Source organism: Acomys minous, assembly GCF_964271855.1.
Source record: "Acomys minous genome assembly, chromosome: 6".
In the NCBI taxonomy this organism is placed as follows: domain Eukaryota; kingdom Metazoa; phylum Chordata; class Mammalia; order Rodentia; family Muridae; genus Acomys; species Acomys minous.
The window spans coordinates 127,375,145-127,395,753 of NC_140487.1; the positions used below are offsets into that span (position 1 = coordinate 127,375,145).

Sequence of the window (20,609 nt, forward strand, 5' to 3'; positions counted from 1 at the left end):
CAGCCCAGGAGGACACACCTTATCCACTGTCACCAACTAGTGGACAGCCCTACCCAGAATCAACAGCCCAGAGGACACCATGTGTGGAAGAATATCTTGTGTGGATGTAGCAGCTGTCAATAAAAACCTGATTGGCCAATTAGAAGGTTGGGATGCGGAAGGTGGGACTTCCTGGTTGGAAGAAAAGAACTATGGGAAGGGAAAGGGGGAAAAAAGACTTTTCCTGAGGAGACACAGAGAGAAACAGATGTGTTTGTGGACCTGGTTAGGTGAGGCAAGGTGGACAGGTTAACTTAAGTGAGATAGTTGAGAGTCTGCCCAGGTAAGGACTAAGTTTTGAAATTTTTTTAAAGGTCTTGGTGTCTTTATGTATATGGTTTAAAGGCCACCTGGGGCTTACATGTTTTTCTTCACCAGGACATATAAAGTCGACAATGGGCACTCAACAGGGATGACACATTTTCCATACCCTTAAATCCATGGATGGATATTAGAAGACTGGCTGACCCTACACAGGTTTCCAGGGGGACTGATCTGATCCATGCCTCCTGGTGGCCGCCAAGCCACTCCACTCCCCCCTGCAGGCAAGAGCGTACATCCTGAGCCAGATTCAACAGGTTTCACAAAAGGTAAAATTTCTGCTTTTTCTTTACTAAGAAGGTTAAAGAACTGAATATAAAACATTATAGTTAGATATAAGCACGTTAAAAGGCTAATGAGATGGGAGAGACGACACAGACTTGTTGGAGACTGTCTGACGCCATCCTCGGTTCTGAGATAGAAACAAAGGAAGATTAGAAATTACGACAGTGGTCACCTTCATTGTCCTCTTTAACTTTAAGAACTGGACTTGCCCACTGTGTCGTCTCAGGGACAAAGCATTAGAAAAGACACTGGAACAACACAAGGAACAAGAAAAAAATAAAAATCAGAAGCAAGGCATAAAACAAGAGATCCTAGAACTTACAGAACAAAATGAACAACACAGATAGGTATGAAATATGGGCACAGACCATAAGAGAAGAGCTTAGAATATCAAGTAAAAAAATGCGCAGGCAGAGACAAACGATAAAAACAAACCCATGTTGTTAAACAAACACCAGCTCATGTAACAGTCAGTACAAAACACACACAGAGACACCAGCTCACCTAACAGTCAGTGCACAACACAAACACAGACACCAGCTCACCTAACAGTCAGTGCACAACACACACACAGACACCAGCTCACCTAACAGTCAGTTCACAACAGAGACCAACAGATGCTTCTCACCCACAGATTATCAAGAAATTGGATGGTAACCTGTGGAAATGGTAGATTTGGAACATTTAAGGAAAGTGTCACCAATTTTGGAATGCATTCACCGCTTGCAAAACAAATGCTGACTTTGATCGATTAAAAGTAGAGGAATCCCAGAGGACCGCATATGGTGAAGGCAGTCTCAGCACCTGGGCCATCTTTACATTGACGTTCATGGTGGAAAGAAGAGACTAAAGAGATAAAATAAAAGACTCAGAGGCATCAGTGTTTCCAAGAATCAGCTGCCTTGTGATGGCCAATATGCTGACACAGAGATACAGACCTCAGCGTTATGTCACCTAGCAGCCTTAGATGCCTGAGACAACATTGAGGAAACAGGGAAACAAAACTTGAGCCATTCTCTCAGGTCAGGCAAGGTCCAAAAGAAATGTTCACTGACTTTTTGCACAGATTGGCCTCAGCTGTGGATAGAACTCTTATCAGGTCCACTAGCCAGAAAGCCACTGATAGAACCTTTAGCTTTTGAAAATGCTAACACTGAGGATGTAGAAAGGCCACTAAGAGCAAGATCAGCTTCGATAGATGAGTGGATCAGAAATATGGTTGACATCTGGCCTCACTCACCTGATGGGGCCTTCATAGGGGGAGCGACCACTACAGGCTGTTAGATAATTCAAACTCTCAAATGTCTTAACTGTGGTGAACAAGGTTGTTTCAAATGATAAGGAAAACCAAACTGATTTCAAAAGGGAGCCTGTGCCTCCTAGAATATGCAAAAAAAAATGTGACAAAGACCAATATTGGAGCAGTGAAAGTAAATCAGTAACAGACAAAGGGGGTGACCCTTTATCAAAAAAAAAATGCCCCTGGTGGGGGGGGGCTAATGTAAACCCTCATATAAAACAGGGAAAAACTCTTCCACAAGACAATTAAGCACCAATGCTCTGGGGGGAAAAAATATGTTAAAAAACCAGATATCAAGGTCAGAACAAGTTCTATAGATAGAGCAAAAAAAACCTAAGAGGACCCGAAAACCACATATTTTCGCAGACCTCTATAGATGATCAGAGGCCAAACTAACAGTAATTATAAATAATATTAAATTTGAAGGCACTATTATCTCTCCAGACCCCGACCTCCAGATTGGCCACTTCAAGACGCAGATATCTAGTTTTAAGAAGGTGGAACTTTATCTCAGATAAATGTACAGGGCTAGGAGATCAAACAGGAAAATTGAAGCCATGTGTGGCTGATATAATCATAAATTTGGGGGCAAAGAGATCTGTTATAACAATGGAAAACACAAATTAACATCCTTCCAATTTCAGAGACAAGTCAAAAAGCAGGTGATAACTACTGATACATTAAATTTAAAATGTTATCAATGATAGTTACAGGCTGTCCATAAACAAAGAGCTAACACTTCTACTACATGTTGGGGTGTAGGCTTTGATTTTTTAAAAACCTTTATTTGGGCTTCCTTAATGTCTGTACCCCCCTTCCAACACACTGACCCTAGGTAGGAGAGAGAGAAGGTTAGTAGGGACAGGGGATGTAGACCTTTATAGACTCGGTTCCTTGGGGCCAACTCCACTCTTCCTCATGAGGATTTCAGCAGTCCAGCTAAACAGCAGGAGGCAGCAGCAACAGCAGCAGTGGAGCAAACCAGCAGCAGCCTCTTCAAAGTGTTCGCCAGAGCATTTCTCTCTAGGAGCATCTTAAAATCCTCTCCCTCTCCCCCTCCCCCTCCCCCTCCCCTTTTCCCTCCCCTCCCCATCCCCTTCCCTCTCCCCTCCCCCTCTCCCTCCCCCTCTCTCCTGAATAAGGTTTTTTTTTTTTAGCTGGGAAAGACCACGCACCCAACAGGAAGCAGTTTCCAGCTGATAAAGATCATGCATGCGCCCTCTCACGAGGCTATTGTCAGCTGTGGATAAACTAAGGCAGTTTCACATCCCACACTTGGAATCAAAACAAAAAATATATTTGCAGCCGGGCGTGGTGGCGCACACCTTTAATCCCAGCACTCGGGAGGCAGAGGCAGGCAGATCGCTGTGAGTTCAAGGCCAGCCTGGTCTACAAAGCGAATCCAGGACAGCCAAGGCTACACAGAGAGACCCTGTCTCAAAAAACCAAAAAAAAAAAAAAAAAAAAAAAAATATATATATATATATATATATATATATATATATATATATATATATTTGCATAACATAACCAAACCTCCCCTACATTGGAGAGCCACTGCTGATAAAATACCTACAGCCTTATCACTAAGATGGTTGACTGACCAAACTATCTGTATTGAGCAATGGATTATGACCAAAGAAAAATTACGGGCACTAGAACATGCCAGGCCTTGGAATTTTCCTGTATTTGCCATCAAAAAGAAATCTGGCAAATGGAGGATGTTAACAGATCTCAGAGCATTTAATAAAATTATTCAGCCAATGGGATCTCTACAGTCTGTAATCCCATTGCCTTCCTTGATACCCAAGGAATGGCCTACTATAGTAATTGTATTAAAGGATTGATTTTTTTTTCACAATTCCTATACAGGAACATGATAAGGAAAAGTTTGTTTTCTCAATACCTGCCTTTAATAAAGGCTGCCCAATAAAAAAGATATCATTGGAAGGTTTTACCACAAGAAATGTTAAACAGTCCCACCTTGTGCCAATATTTTGTGCAACAGCCATTGGTGATAATTCATAAGCAATTTCCTCAATCCATAATTTGCCATTATATGAGTGGTATCTAATTGGATGATTCAGATACAGATATATTTTTCAAAATACTTGACAAATAAATAGAACTTTGCTTTGCTGAGGATTTCATATTGTGCCTGAAAAAAAATACAAAGAAGAAGTTCTACTAATTATCTAGGATACAAAATAAATCTACAGAAAATTAGACCACAAAAAGTACAAATTAGGGGAAACAAATTAAAGATAATGATTTTCAGAAATTGCTAGGAAATACTAACTGTCTAAGGCCTACAATTTGTTTAGCTACTGAAGATCCAAGTAATTTATTTCAAACCTTACAAGGTGATAAGGACTTAAATAGCCCAAGACAGTTACCAGCTGAGGCTGAAAATGAGTTGGCTCTGGTAGAAAAGAAAATACAAGATAGAAAACCTTGATGCAAAGACAGCCTGCGTTTTGGTTATCTTGCCTTCTACTAACTCTCCCACAGGAATTCTTATGCAGAAGGAGAGTATATCTTGGAATGGATATTTTTAGTACACAATAAAAGTAAGAAATTAAAAACCTATACAGAAAAGATTTCTGAATTGACCCTAATGGGGAAAAGTGAGGCTTCAGCAATTAGCTGGAACAGATCCAGGTGAGATTGTGGTTCCTTTCACTTAATGCTGAGATCGCCTTGTTATAGAGAGACAATGGACACTGGCAAAGGGGTTGCAGTGAGTTTTGGGGAGAAATTAACACAAATTCCCAAAAAGCAAGCAACTTCAGTTCATAAAAAGAACTAATTGGATTCTCCCTCATATAATGAAAGGACTCCAATTGCTGGAGCTGCTAAGTCAGAAAATATAAGTAAGGTGGTTGAAAGTCCTTATGATTCAGTTCAAAAAATCAGAATTATATGCAATTCTGATGTTGTAATCAGATTTTCAAGAATCTCTTAAGGTAGTAACTGACTCTCAATACACAGAAGGAATTGTTTTGGGTATAGAAGTTGCTGCTCTAGTTCAGGATTATTCTGGCTTAATTTCACTATTCAATGACAACAGATGATCAGAAATAGAAACCATCCATCATCTATGTAACCCCTATCCGATCTCATACAGGTCTACCGGGCCCTCCAGCATGAGGTTATGAGGAAACTGATCAACTATTGATAGGAGTTTGTATTAAAGGCTTCAGAATTTCATTTTTAAAAAGACCATGTTAGCAGCCAAGGTTTAAAGAAAGAATTTCCTAACATCACTTGGCAACAAGCCAAGGAAATTGTAAGGACATGTCTTTACTTGTTCCTTATATAACTAAACTCTGTTACCTGCAGGAAATAACCCTAAACATAGCTAAATAAATGAAATTAGGCTTAATGGATGTATTTCATTTCACAGTTTGGTAAACTGAAATATGCGCACCACACTATAGGCACATATTCAGGATTTCAGCGGGCAACTGCTTTAAGTTCTGAAAAGGCTGGTTCTGTTATTACATATTTTAAAAGAAGTTGTGGCGGTTATGCGCATTACCTACACAAATTAAGACTGACAAAACTCCATCATATGTCTCTAATAAAATGAAACTAATATTTACATATTACAAGATACTACAGATTTACCACACAATCCTACAGGACAAGGGGTTGCTGAAAGATCCAATCATGCTTTGAAAGAGATGCTTAGCAAACAGAGAGGGATATTAAAGACCCTCCAGAGGTAGATTACATAACGCTTTATTAACCTTAAATGTTTTGAATGTTAAAGGACAAAGACAACAGCAGCTGAGAGACATTGGATTATGGGGAAAAAACTGCTGAACTAAATCAGCCTGTTTATATTAAGGATGTCCCAACCTCAGAATGGAAAGTAGGAATTGTGTTACACTGGGGGAGTGGTTTGCATTTGTTTCCACAGGAAAAGAAAAAGTGTATATTCCATCCAAATTGATAAAAATCAGATTTGACATGGGAGGGGGAGACTCCCCTGAAGATCTTGGACACACATAAGAAAAAAGAAATCAAGAAGACCAAATAGGACGGGTAGCATAATTTGCTGATCTCTCAACATGAGAACAGCTCTGAGACTGCACTGGGGCATGAAAATGTCTCCAGCCAGAGCTTCAGCTACACACACGGCAAATAAATCTTGTGGCCAGAAAATCCTCAAGCCTTATCGTGATTTTAAATGGCATAGATTAAAATAAATTGGTGTACAATCCAGACTGGCTTAAGACAGACAGATGTCTTCACCTGTTTATGCAAAGAACAACAAAACAAAAACACAAACAACCTTAACTGATTCTGTGCGTCCTGCACATGCCATTTCTTTATAAATAGAAGTCTATACATTACTTGTGAAGGAGTATATGTTTTTAGAGAAAAAGAACTAGGTGCCCGTGACACTGGGGCAGACCTGACAGGACTGATCATGGAGGATGCTGAGACACTGACACAAGACATCCTAGCAGCCTACGTCGCCCTGTCTCAGGCTGGTTCGGTTGCTGTTCATCAGCACTTGCTTCCTGGACAGCTCCCAAGAAAGCTGCTGATTCCAAACTGGTCCAGCCTTTCAGGCTGTCCCAAACAGAGCTTCCGTTTAAGCCTAAAATTTCTCAACATTTATAGAGACTAGACCATTAATGTTATTATTGCTAGTTTAATTAACCATTTCCCCGATTGCCTTCAGGCCCCTCAAAAAAGGTATCCTATGCCCTAAATCATCAGGAAGCGATCTTAAGAATGACATTCCATTCCCTTAGGCTGGGGTGGGATAGGTTTTTTTGTTATTTTGTTGGCTATGGATGTTTGTCATCATAAGGGAGTTAGTTACAGATAATTAAATAGTCGTGATCAGGGGAAGAAAGCAAGGTTTAGGAACTTAAACTCAGGGATTTCTCTTTCCTTTTTTTCTCTATCCTTCTTTCCTTTTTAGGTAGGAGGATGGGGGTTGAGAAGAAGAACGGGGACTATAGACATAATACAGAAATAATACGATATAAGTGTAAATTATTGAATCTACTTTTCAGCTTAGAGCTATTGCCGTTCTCAAATAGGATTGATTTTACTTAGGTTAATATGGACTGTTGTATATTGATACAGATTTAAGATTATATTTGGTTATAACATGCTAATTTCATGTAATTCTTAAAGGTGTAATGTTAAGTAATTCTTAAAGCTGTAATGTTAATTTCTACTCATCATGAGAGCTGCTATGATGGATGTTTAGGGTAATCCGGAAATGCAGGTTAGTTTCCGTTTTGGTGATCTGTCCATTGGTGAGAATGGGGTATCGAAGACTCCCACTGTTAATGCATGGGGATCAATATGTGAGTTAAGCTCCAATAGTGTTTCTTTTACAAATGTGAGTACTCTTGTATTTGAGGCATAGGTGTTCAGGATTGAGATGTCCTCTTGATGGATTTTTCCTTTGATGAGAATGAGGTGTCCTTTCCTCTTCTGATTAATTTTGGTTGAAAGTCTACTTTATTAGATATTAGGATGGCTACTCAAGCTTGCTTCTTGGGTCTGTTTGCTTGGAAAACCTTTTTCCAGCCCTTTACTTAGAGGTGATGTCTATCTTTGTTGCTGAGGTGTGTCTTTCTTTTTTTTTAATCTTTATTTATTATGTATACAATGTTGTGTCTACATGTACAAGTGCACATCAGAAGAGGGCATCAGATCTCATTATAGATGAACCACCACGTGGTTGCTGGGAATTGAACTCGGGACCTCTGGAAGAGCAGTCAGTGCTCTTAACCGCCGAGCCATCTCTCCAGCCCAAAGTGTGTTTCTTGAATGCATCAGAATGTTGGATCCTGTTTACACATCTATTCTGTTAGCTGGTGTCTTTTTGTTTGGAGAGTGGAGTCCATCGATGTTGATAGATGTTAGTGACCAGTGATTGTTAGTTCCTTTTTATTTATTTTGTGTGTGTGTGTGTGTGTGTGTGTGTGTGTGTGTGTGTGTGTGTATGTGTGTGGTGTTGGTGGTGACAGTGTGTTTTTACGCTTGTCTTCCTCTGGTTTTGCTGTTGTGAAGTCATCTGTATCCAGTGTTCTCGTGTGTGTAGTTGACCTTGTTGGGTTGGAGTTTTCCTTCTAGTCTCTCCTGTAGGGTTGGGTTGGTGCATACATATTGTTTAAATTTGGTTTTGTTGTGGAACAGCTTGCTTTCTCCCTCTACAGCGTTTGAAAGTTTTGCTGGGTCTGACACTCTGGGTTTGCATCTCTTAGTGTCTGCATGATGTCTACCTAGGCCCTTCTAGCTGTCACAGTCTAAGCTGAGAAGCAGCTGAGACTCCTAGCAGCAGGTGCCATGGCATCTGAAGAGGGCAGCCTCTAACTAGACAAGACTCTTAGTGGAGGGAGGCGAACACACACCCATTCACACACACACACACACCCATTCACATACATACACACCCATTTATAAACACACACTCACACCCATTCACACACACACACACACACACACACCCATCACACACATACACACCCATTTATAAACACACTCACACCCATTCACACACACACACACACACACCCATTCACACACACACACACACCCATTCACACACACACACCCATTCACACACATACACACCCATTTATAAACACACTCACACCCATTCACACACACACACACACCCATTCACACACACACACCCATTCACACACATACACACCCATTTATAAACACACACTCACACCCATTCTCACACACACACACACACACACACACACACACACACACACACAAAACTTCAATCCAAAACTTACCCTGCCTATAAGATGTGCAGGGATAAAGATAGAGCAAATAGAGCAGAGATGGAGGGAATCTCCAACCAATGCCTGGCCCAACCCGAGACCCACCCCATGGAAGAGAGCCAACCCCTGACACTTACTTACTCCACTGTGCTTGCAGACACTAGCCTATCAGAATTGTTCTCTAAGAGGCTCCACCCAACAGCAGTTTGAAACAGATGCTGAGACTCAGAAACAAACACTGGGAGTCTAGTGGGAAAGTGGGGGCAAGGATAAAGGGACCTAGAGGTGACAGGAGCTCCACAATAAGACAGGGCCAGCCAACCAGGGCCCAGGGGGGGCGGCCTGTGGAGTCTGACGCACCAATCAGGGACCGTGCATGGACTGGACCTAGGTCCTCCACATAGATGTAGCCAATGGGCAGCTCAGGCCTCATGTGGTCTCACTAGTAAGGGGAGCAGGGGCTGGCTCTGACATGATCTCTGTTGTCTGCTTTTGGATCATTTCCCCCCTGATGGGACTAACTCACAAGGCCACAGGGGAAGAGGACAAACCCAGTCCTGATGTGACTTGATGAGCTGGGGTTGGTGGGTAGGGGTCTCCCCTTGACTGAGGAATAGGGGAGAGGGAGAGGAAAGGGGGGATAGGACTAGGAGAAGAGGAAGGAGGGGGCTATGACCAGGATGTAAAGTGAATAAATAAATGGATTAATAAAAAATTACTTTTTAAAAAAGAAATGCATATTAGCAGTCAGACAATCAAACTCGTGGTCATGTTAGATACTAGTTTTGTCAATTACAAAAAAAAAAATGTTTCCTAGATGGATACATTTAAAAAATAGCTAAAAACAAACAATTCAGATAAGATAGATAGATGACCTTCAAAAACCTTAGAGATCTACAGAATATGACATTTTAAGATATTTTATTAACTAAAGGCAGCACCCCTGTTCTACTTCAAAGAGCATCAAAGACTTTATATGTGACAAATAAGCCACTGGGTGAGAAAATGGTCTTGTGTCGATTACAGGCAGAATACTGTCCACACAGGACAAACTGGATGTGGGAAAGTCAACTGCTGAGCTTTGCAATGACAAGGTAGTCAAGCCCTTTATAATTCCTGCTTGACAGAAAAACCTGGTCCAATATTCTGAGCCAGAATGCTGAAGATGATGCTCCAAAGTTATGGAGAAATTGGGGGACTGTCCAGGCAGCCAAATATCTCTGTCATTTCTGTACTTTTGGAATCTGCTTGCCTGCACTTCCTACATAGTCGGGTAATATTTATTCCTCCTCAAGTCTCTGATGTGGTTGAAGACTAGACAGTTACAGTTTTGCAGTTAAGCTTAGTCGCTTAGGAGATAAGATGGTTTTGAGGTTGACGGGTACAAAACATAATAGGGATTGATTTAGGTTCACAACTTTAGACTCACCAAGATAGGAGAGATGATGTTTTTTCTTCAAGGTTGCCAAAAACAGTAAGCAAAACACTACAAATGTAACTTTTATACATGGGGTTTTTTAACTGTTTCATAATTATTCTTATTCATTAACTTATTCATAATTATTATATATGTTTATTATATATGTGTGCATATGGCGTCCTTAATGGAACTAAAAAGGAGAATTGTAGAGCAATATCTTGTGTGGATATAGCCGCAGCTGTCAATAAAAATCTGATTAGCTAATTAGCTGGGCAGAAGGACAGGAAGTGGAAGGTTGGACTTCCTGATAGGGAGAAAGGGAACTGTGGGATGGGAAAAGAAAAAACACTTTTCAAGAGGAGACGCCTGGGAGGAGATCTGGCCACGTGACTGGGTGAGGCAAGGTAGACAGGTTAATTTAGGTGAGGTAGTTGAGGGTCTGCCCAGCTAAGGACTAAGTTTTTAAAAAGTCTATATGGGTTAGGGTTAGGCCACCCTGAGACCTAGGTGTTTTCTTCACCGGGAGATATAAGCCTCCAACTTCAACATCCCTGTCCACTGTCACCGGCCCAGAGGACATCGCTATCTACAACCATCAGCCTGGGAGGCAGATTGCTGCAACTGAGACTCCTGGGAAGTCAAGACTGTTACCTCAGTAATAATCCAGGAAGCCAGACAAGACAGTCAGCAACAGCGGCCCACACACGATCTCAGTCTTGACTCCCTGCTGACAGCTCCCTTCCTCTGTCAAGACCATCCAGGAATCTAAATACACTCCCCAACTAATACCCGAGGGTGCCCTACTTCCACTGAGCCACCTTCTGCGCCCCAGCCTGACAGCCTGTCAGACACACCTGGAGCCTCACCGCCCAGCTGCCTGCTCTCCTGTCATGGGACTCTCCGCCAACCCCGGGACAGCGCAATGCCTGCAGCAGCTCTAAGTGTGAGACCTCTGCCATCCTCCCAGGGGACTTTTTCTTTTATCCACTCACTAAACACTGTGACTGCTCTAGGCAAAGCAGAGCTGCCTGCTCCTCCGTGCTCTGCTCACGAGGGACAACACAGCACAGTCTTGAGCAGTGGGTGAGCAGTGGGAGGCCCCAGCCTGGTCTCCCTTTCCCCTTCAGGTCACTACACCTCAGGCTCCTGGGAGCCATGTGAGTAGGTTATGGGTTAGAAAGTCAGGGAGAAAAGCCATCTTTTCCCAGGTCTTGCCAGGATGGGGGAACTGTCTCCCTGTACTAAGGGTATATGGGAAGAAAAAAACCTCAGTTGAAAAAAAGTCCTCTAGGCAAGGTTTTAAGCCATTTTCCTGACTAACGATTGATGTAGGAGGCCCCAGCCTACAGTGGGTGGTGCCAGTCCCTAGCAGGGAGTCCTAGGTTGGCTAAGAACACAGGCCAAGTGAGGGAAAGCAGCCTAGTATACAGCTTAGGCTTCAGTTCCGGGGGGGCCCCCCTGGCTCCACCCCGACTTCCTGTCCTGACTCCCTCAGTGACAGACTGTGACCTGGAAGTGTAAGTGAAATAGTCCCTGCCCCGCCCCCCTACAAAGCTGCTTTTGATCACGGTGTTCATCATAACAAGAACATCACCTAAGACAGTCCCTTGGGGCCCACAGTGTCTCCAAAAGAATGGGGAGGGTAGTTTTTAATCCCAAACCCTGGTGTGTGCAGTGTGCTTGGCAGCCTGCACACCCAGCCACAGCAACGCCCTCTCCAGAGCCCTGTTACAAAAACCACAGCTTCGTTCGTTTCTCTGCCATGTTCCTCCTACGCAGAGCTCACACCTCCACTGCTATCCCTCATCCCGAAACTTCTGAGAACCCCAATCTCAGAGGAAGGCTCTGAGTAAACGAACTGGTTGCTGGTGGCTTTGCCTCTCAGTTCTCAAGAGGAAAGGAAGGTTGAGGGGCAGCCAGGCTGTCAGGGAACCTGCAGGCACGCCAACTCTGTGGCCTGCTTTCAGTACAAATGTGGCCCAGGTTAGAAACAGAAAGACAGACAGGGGGGGTGTGGGGGTGTGGATCTATGGCCCAGCTGGAAGGGCAGCGGCCATGGCAGGCAAAAGGGTTTGAAAGGGGCTTTAGGTGTGGCACTGGAGTGGTGCATGGGTGAGGGTAGCCTAACATGTCACAGAAATGAAACTTGGCTAAAATGGATCTCTAGAAAAAGTAAGCAGGAGAGAGGGGCGGGGGAAAGAGGGAGGGAGAGAGAGAGAAGGAAGGAAGGAAGGAAGGGAGGGAGGAAGGAAGGAAACAGAGGGAGGAAGGAAGGGAGAGGGAAGGAAGGGGGAGGGAAGGAAGGGGGAGGGAAGGAAGGGGGAGGGATGGGAGGGAAGATGAGGAGGGGGTAACCAGCTAAGATCTTGGGGTAAGAAGCCTGGAGGCATGTCTCAGAGCTGGGGACTACTGACTCTTTTAGATTCCACCACTAACGCTCTGGGGTCTCCCCACCGCCCTCAGGGCGGCCTCCATCTGACTCAAGGCCACTGCTCACTCTGAGGCCGGCTCTTCTGAGGACACCAGCAGCCACAGTGTCTGCCCCCTTGCAACTCTGTCAGGGTCCAGATACGACGTGTCCCCTCCCACCAAAACACGTGACTTGGAAGGTTCGGATGGCCGAGCAGTGGTGCTCCCTGGTGAAGTCATAATTTGATGGTACCAATTTGATGGTGAGATGCTGATAGGACATTGTTGAAGGAAGTCAGTCGCATGCCCTGGAAAGATGAATCTTGGCCCCAGCCTCTTTCTATGGCTGTCTCTGCTCACTGGCCATCATGAGGTGAGCTCCTCTACCCCATCGTGTGTCCTCCACAGTGACACTCTCACTACCTACACCCATGGGTATCAAAGCTAGGGAGCACATGGTGGCCAAAGGCCAGTCGTAAGAATTCCTTAATTATCAATATATTATTATTATACTCCTTAATAATTATTATTATCACAATCTCCACCCACAGCGGTATTCGTGTAGCACTGAGGAGGCTGAACCTATGGCATATTTGTTTCTGGGAAGGAAGAGGACCCTGGGAACTCATTCTCCATTCTTCACCACTGGCCAGTCCATATTTGATGTATGGCCAATGCGAAGCTTTGGCCAAGTGGCCCTTGATGGTGTCCAGGAAGCGGCTGCCCTGCAACCTCACAACAGCACTTCTCTGGTCACAGGATGCGACCTCTCCCACGGACCCACTCCATTTCTGAAAGGGAGTTCAAGGAAGGAACTGACTGGCCAGGCCCAAGCACATGCCATCCATCATGGCTGCTGGCCTCAGGACCTGTTCTTCCCAAGAGTCAAGGATGACCCCCTGCTCCACATCCCAGGAGACCCCGGAGGGCAGGAGCCAGATCCGCTGTTCTCTGCAGTTGCTCGGGTCCCACAGTCTGATTGTGATGGGATAAAAATGGCCACAGAGCTCAGATCTTCAGAAGCAGGTCTCAGTCGCCCATCATGTTATTTGTGTTTAGAAGTTTTTATTCACATAGATTGATCATACCTACTGATGACCTCACTATAACATATTCGTACACACATATGTAATGTGTTTCAGTCACAGCCATCCCCGTCCTCACCCTCTTCCTCCTCCTCCCACCCTCACTCAGCCTTTCTCCTCCCAACTAATGGTGCTTCTGTTTTCAAGATTTCTTCTTCTTCTTCTTCTTCTTCTTCTTCTTCTTCTTCTTCTTCTTCTTCTTCTTCTTCTTCTTCCTCCTCCTCCTCCTCCTCCTCCTCCTCCTCCTCCTCCTCATCCTCCTCCTCTTCCTCCTTCTCCTCTTCCTCCTCCCCCTCCTCCTCCCTCTCCTCCTCCTCCCTGCCCCCCCTCCCTCCCTTGGCCCAATGGGTTTCACTAGGATTACTTACAGGAGCATGCATGATTATGCTCCTATATTATGTGCAGGACTGTGCACATAAGTCAGTGGTCTCTAATTCTTCCATTACTGGGCCTCTGCCATGCTACTTGTAGGAATAAACCCCACCTCAGAGCCAGAGTTCCAGCCTCGGCATCTGGTTTCAACGGATGCTCTTGCCGTCCCTCAGCAGGCATCACTTTCCCAAGGAGGAGACCGGCAAGCAAGCACTGGTGGACAGGATGGTGTGCTACCCAGGCAGAGCTGCAGACCCCGTGCTCGGGGGGCCAGCCAGCCAGGAGTCATCTTCGGGTGACTGCGAGTGGGTCCTTGGCAGAAGTATTTGGGAACGTGATGAGAGTGCTCCATCTTCAGGGCACCGAACGAAGAGTAAATGTTCCGAAAAGAGGAATGAAATCAGCTCCTCCACCCTGCTCGCGGCGAAGGCTGATGGATGCCGCCCTTCAGAACCAACAGAGAGTTTATTTAGAGACTTGGGGGAAAGGGAGGGGCCGGGGGCAGTGTGAACAAATATTCCCCCAGCTGGTTCCCCTTACACTGAGATCTGTAAATAATATTCTGTAATAATGAAAGTTATGAACCAACAGTTCTTATGGAGAAGAGAAAATATTGGCAAATAAAACCGCTTGGTGCCCAGACTATAAACTACCATTTCCTCCTGAGATGGGAGAATAGAAATACTCACCTCACCCAGCTAGGGGAGCAGGGGCAGAGGCCAGGCTGGGCAGGAGCAGGGCAGAGGCAGGGGGCCCACTCACTCAGGCCCCCTACCTGGGCGCCCATCCACTTGTCAGCTGAGCACCCCCACCCCCGACATGCACACTGGTGCTTAATTGCTCATAAAAGTGATTTGCTGAGCATTTAGGGTTTTTAATAAACTGGGGGTGGGGGTGCAGGAAAAGATGACATCTGGGAGAATGCTGGCTTTTACCTTTTGAGTTATTAAAAAAAAAGAAACCTCGGAAAATAATGAAAGTCAGACATGGAACGGGGGTGGGGGGTGGGGAGGTGACTCGGAGAAGGGGAACGCAGTGTGCGCCTGTGACGAGACGACAGCCCCTCTGCTGGGTGAGCAGGCTTTTGTCTCCGTGTTCCGGCCACACACACACTTCCATATGCATTCTCCGAGACCTCTGTCGACGAATGAGCTCTTGTGGGTGTCTGGATTACGTCCTCTCCATCTAGGGACAAAGAGGCTGATGACCCAAGCCTTTCAGTCTGCCTTTGAAATACGCGGGGACGGGAAGGTCCAATCCAGAGGCTGAGAGGTTCTGTAGGCAGAAAGCCGGCTGTCCTGCGTGTGACTTCCTCCCTGCATTAACAGCCTTGGTGTACAGGAGATGCTCTGGACGCTCAGCTTCACAGACCCCCATGAGGCAGCTGGTGCCCTCAGAGACAGGTCACATTTGTAACTTATAACGTGTAGCAATAGTTGAAGACAGAGGCCATGGGCTTTAGAGAGAGTGGGCAGGAATATATGGAAAGGCTTGGCAGGAAAAAGAGGGGGGGCGGGGAGGGGGAAGTATATTTTGATTTCAAAAAAACAGAGAAATGTATTTTTAAATTTTTCCAATATGCCGGGGCAGGGAACGGGGTGTGCTGTGCCCTAGGGGTAGAATTCTATGTACAGAGCCCTGAGTTGTATCCCCAGTACCTCCAAAAGAAATTTCCAATAAATTGCAGAATTCTGGGTCGAGAATGGACAGTCAGCCAGCACTGTGCTCAACTCCCAGTCTTGGGATCAAGTTGCATCTAATCTGCTCTGCTTCTGTGTACCAAACGCCCAGCCCTCCTCTGCCTCCCTGTCCATGCAGGCTCCCCGGAGGAGGGCGAAGCCAGCCCAAACATGTCACTGAAAACAAGCCCACCACCGCACAGCCCCCCAAGCGCAATCGCTTCTCCACCCTCACACAGGGCTGTGGAGCCCACGCTGAGCAGCCACTGGGCACAAGTGTCAGCTCCTAAATCAAAGACATACATCACCAGCCGCCAAATTAACACATTTTACGGAGCTGTAAATGATTTTATGATAAATAGGAACCCAGGGTTATGAATCACGTTATGCAATTGCTCCAGTCCCCCTCTGCCCCGATCCCCGTTGCTTTCAATTGAGCAGCGATACAGGGGGCGTGGAGTGACATTTAGTTACATTAGATTGCAAGCAGGCCTTCCTCCTCACTGTCTCCCCCACGTGAAATGAGGATTAATGCCCCTTCAGCAGCCAGAGGGCCTTGCTTGGCCATGGACAAGGACTCGGCACCCTGGGTCTCTGTGGGTTAATTCGGGAGGCTCTGGTCCATCCCGGAGAGCCGCTGTCTGGGCCACGTCCTGGCATCAGTGTGCTACTCAGGATGCTCGTTAGCCAATGTGCACACAGGCGGGAGGCAAACAAGGCCCAGGCAGTGCGGAGTGGGAGAGCAGCTGGCACGCGGATGCAGTGACTCTCTGGGCTGCGGTCACAAGGGCACCTTGCAGACGGAGTACAGCTCTTTTAGATGGGAACTCAGGGGCCACTCTGAAGCAAGTGTCTCCTCCTCAGGAGGAGGTTGTGGAGACATTAGGAGAGAGCTGGCAGGGGGATGCCAGTGGCCGGTGTAGGCCAGGAGACTTACAGTCGACTCCACTTCAAGTCTGAACTCTCAGCTTCCTGGTCAGGTGTAGGAGTCTGCTCTGTGAGCTCCCTCCACTACAGGCTGAGCCCAGCTGGCCACGTCTCCCGCTCTGTGGTGAGATGAAGGTCTTCTTCTCTTTAGTCATGTGTTTTCACAGTGAACAGGGTCCCCATCCAGCTGAGCCCTCCTCTACAGAGAACGCTGAGCTGGTTCTCCCTCTCAATGTATGTGCTTCCATTCCACCCAACGGATCTGCGCGGTCCCTGTAATAAACCGCCCAGCACTCCACCCAGCCATGGAGGCCATTGTCCCAGACACTGTGCCACAGGCTGTCTGTCTGAGCTGTCCCCAGCCAGACCCCGAGTCCCAGAACCTTGATGATGGAGTGCTTATGGGTAGCACGGCAGGGCCTGGCTTGACGGCCAGCAACAGTCATTTTTGTTTTTTTAAGCATCCACCCTGGGTTTGCACCACTTTGACGCTCTGTCAGACTAAACAGGAACTATGCATAACGCTCTCTAGACTCAAGGCTCAGGAGAGTGTTTGTCTGGGGAAATCCCCTTGTGGGAAGCACCATTTCTTTTTTTTTTTTATACTTGTAAGAAGAGCCAGGAGCCACGCTGGGGTTATGTGGACCTGGGCCACACTCTCCCAATGTGTATGAAGTGAAGCTATCACTTGAGTAAAAGAGACCTAAGACATTCATTTCCCTCCTAGAGTTTCATCTCCAAGCAACGTGAGGATGCAGGAAGCCCATGGCGGACCCCATGAACTCTATGACTGCCCAGAGGTGTCCTGAGGTAGAAGGCGGGTGACATCAGTGGGTGCGGAGGCTGAGTGAGGAAATGCGCTGGTGTTGGAAGAGGCCCCAAAGCACAGCAAAACATCACATCCAAATTGCCCAAGTACGCCTTTTTAAAATCGAGATCCAAAGAATGAGTTTTTACGTTGACAGAGGACCAGGGGGGAAATGTATCTGTATGGCTCCCGCTCCGCGCTGCAACTAACCTTTAAAATTCACCACTTGTTGATGTTCAGTTTAGCATCAAAGCAGGGAATTCTACAGTCATCCAAGACAGCCTTCACAATCCCCTGTTCCTCGGGTCTTCGTGGAACCACACTGTCTTCATAGATTTCAAACAAGACAGCACTTGTGACAGACTGACTATCAAAGCTGCTCTGAGAATCCAGCCATCCCCTCACAGGCGGAGCAGCGAGGGGGGCTGCTGGGAGGTAAGGCAGTATCAGGCTCCCGCTGTGCAATGGGGTCCAGAAAGCGACTTCCCAAAATACGTTACTGCTCCTCCCTAGCATCAAAGCAGACGGGGGGGGGGGGGGGAGGGGAGGGGGACCCTGGGGGAGGAAGGGCTTAGCAAGGAAAGGACCGGAGGATGCAGGAGAGAAAAGAGGAGTCGGGGAGCAAGACAGGAGGATGGGGAAGAGCTCTAGGGAGGCCTCATAACAAATGCCTGGCTCTCGCTCCTGTCCTGCATTGGGCAGGGGACAAATGCATCCATCCTGAGACTGTGGGACTCTCTGTGTGGTGTCAGGCATCCGGAGCCCCAGGGCATCATGGACCATGCTTACAGGGATATGTAGGCTACAGGAACACAGCATCATTCCCTGCAAGGAAAAGAGCATCTGCAGGCTTTGCCATCCACACTGGTCAGGAACAACCCCTCCCCCACCCCCCACCCTCCCATCCTCCCACCCCGCGCCGCCGAAGACACTTGAGGACCACTTGTTAATCCAAAAATGTGAGGAGAAAGCCCACTGACACAAACCATCGTGGCCAAATTAATTAAAGCCAGCAACTGAAGCAAGCTCTCTGGTTTGTGTACACAGGCAGGGATCAAGAGGTGAGCCCTGAACGTGGTAAAGATAAGGTTTTTATAGTTTGGGAACAGGGGGTTTCCAGATGAGGGATTGACAGGCAAACAGGCAGGGTTACAGCAGCGAGGTGGTCATAGTAACAGGTCGTCATAATAATCTTTTGAAGCGAAGGTAAAGGCTGTAAGACGGTCCTAACAGCCTCCGGAATCGAGGGCACAGTTGCAAAGAGGCCATAAAAGGCATGGCTGCCCCTCCCTGGAGCAGGCAGTGCAGAACCTTCTGGAGTTAGGGTTACAGGTGGCCTAGCCCAGTCCTGGAGAAACAGAATTAATCATAAACATACAAGTTTGCCTTTACTATAAGATGGCTTTCACACCCAAGATGGAGACAGGCTGTTTTATCACGTGCTGTCCTCTCCTACCGACTGTTGAGCAGATGGTAGAACCAAAGCCGACCAAGGCCCCTCCCTGATGTGAGACCACGACACCAGCTCTTGCCTTTGACCTTTTAAGTGTTGGTACCTGCCACACTGTCCTGTCACTCCCTCAGCCATCTTGGACAGGCGAGACCTAGAGAAGCAACCAATGAGGGTAGTCTGGCCAGGTGCTCTCAAAAGAGTGCCAAAGCGCGCATAAGCACGTCAGCAATGGTCTTGTCAATTGATATCGGAGAGTCCAGCCCACTGTGGGTGGCACATCCCTAGGCCTGAACAGCCCACTGTGGGTGGCACATCCCTAGGCCTGAACAGCCCACTGTGAGTGGCACATCCCTAGGCCTGAACTGTAAAGGGAGGCCAGCTGAGTACAAGTGGTCTGTGAGATAGCCAGTGAGCAGCTCCCTCCTCGGTGGGTCATGCTGGACTTCTTCGCTCTGACATGAGTCCGTTGGTCAGCGGCAACGCTGTGTGGAACAGCAGTCGGGCCTGCCCCGACTTCCCCCAACAACAGGCTGTGATCTGCAGTTGTAAACTGAAATAAACCAAGTTGCTTTTGTCCAGGGTTTTAATCATAGCTGTTAGCGTTCAGACCAGTCCACTAGGCCCCCTCTCCGGGACCCTAGCTTATGTCATCACCTGCCACCAACCGGGTACGCCAGGTGTGTGCGGTTGAATAGAAGGGCATGAGTGCCACCCCAGTCCTTTCTCTGTGGTGCCCCTCTTCTCTGCCCTCGTGGCTCTGCTCCTGTCTGACTGCCCCTGCCCCTTCTGCAGCTCCTCACACCTTTCCCTGCCCTCAATAAGCCTCCTTATACCAGATCTGTTACGTGGCGTACTTTCTCACCGCGGCGTGGGCCCACCATAAGCACCTCTCCCTCTCTCATTACATTTCATAGCAACAGCAACAGAACTGGAACACAGAGTCTCACTGTGTGGCCCGGGACAGCCTCAGATTTGCAGCTGTCCAGCTGGGATTAAGGCAGGAGCCACATGATCCTTAGCAAAGGTTTCAATTAGTGTGGCCGACCCTGGGTAGTTAGTTCCCCCATTTGGTATCTTCCTCTGCGTGGGAGTTTTCTATTCCAGGACCTTTCCCTTCCTTCTTCATCTATCTACCTCTCATTGGCTAGACAAAGCCAACATCGTCTCTGCAAGGCAGGCTGGGAAATGTAGTTCCTTTATGCACGTGCCTATAGGTCAGAGAAACACAAGGGTCCGTCTAACCTGACCCCAGGCAACTCAAAGCCTAGGACCTCCAGCAGGTTCAGAGTTCACCCCCAGCATGTCCCAATAGTGACCTATGATGTAATGCATGTTATCGAACACGTGCATATACGCAGTGTGCCATGGGCCCACAGGGTCAAGGTCAAATCCTGTTTGAAAAGCAGAGATCCAGAGATGAGCAGCACCACCCAGTGGCCAAGACATGAAGCCCTGAGCAGATGCCACACACCAGGCCACATTCCCTATGGTGCCCGACACACCTTCCAGGAGGGCAGGACACACCCAGAACACGCCTCTGTCTTCACCACCTCACGTGCTTTCAGCAGCCCTCCCATTTGCGTGCCTTTTGTCCTTGGCCTCCCTAGAAGGAACACCCTGCTCAGATTCCCTGGCTCCTCCAAGTACAGACACAGACTGCATGTCTGATTCCCAGAGGCGATGCCTGTGCCCCACATCTGTCTATTGCGACCACCGCTGCCTCCGAGTTCTTCCG

At 47.0% G+C, this 20,609-nt stretch overlaps 1 long non-coding RNA gene across 1 annotated transcript; it reads left to right on the forward strand.

Annotated features, from left to right (window-relative positions):
- Positions 1-207: 207 nt before the first annotated feature.
- Positions 208-13,836, forward strand: LOC311599461. Its single transcript, XR_014779902.1, has 3 exons — positions 208-269; positions 418-629; positions 13,102-13,836. It is a non-coding gene; the product is annotated as an uncharacterized lncRNA (long non-coding RNA).
- The last annotated feature ends 6,773 nt before the right edge of the window (positions 13,837-20,609 follow it).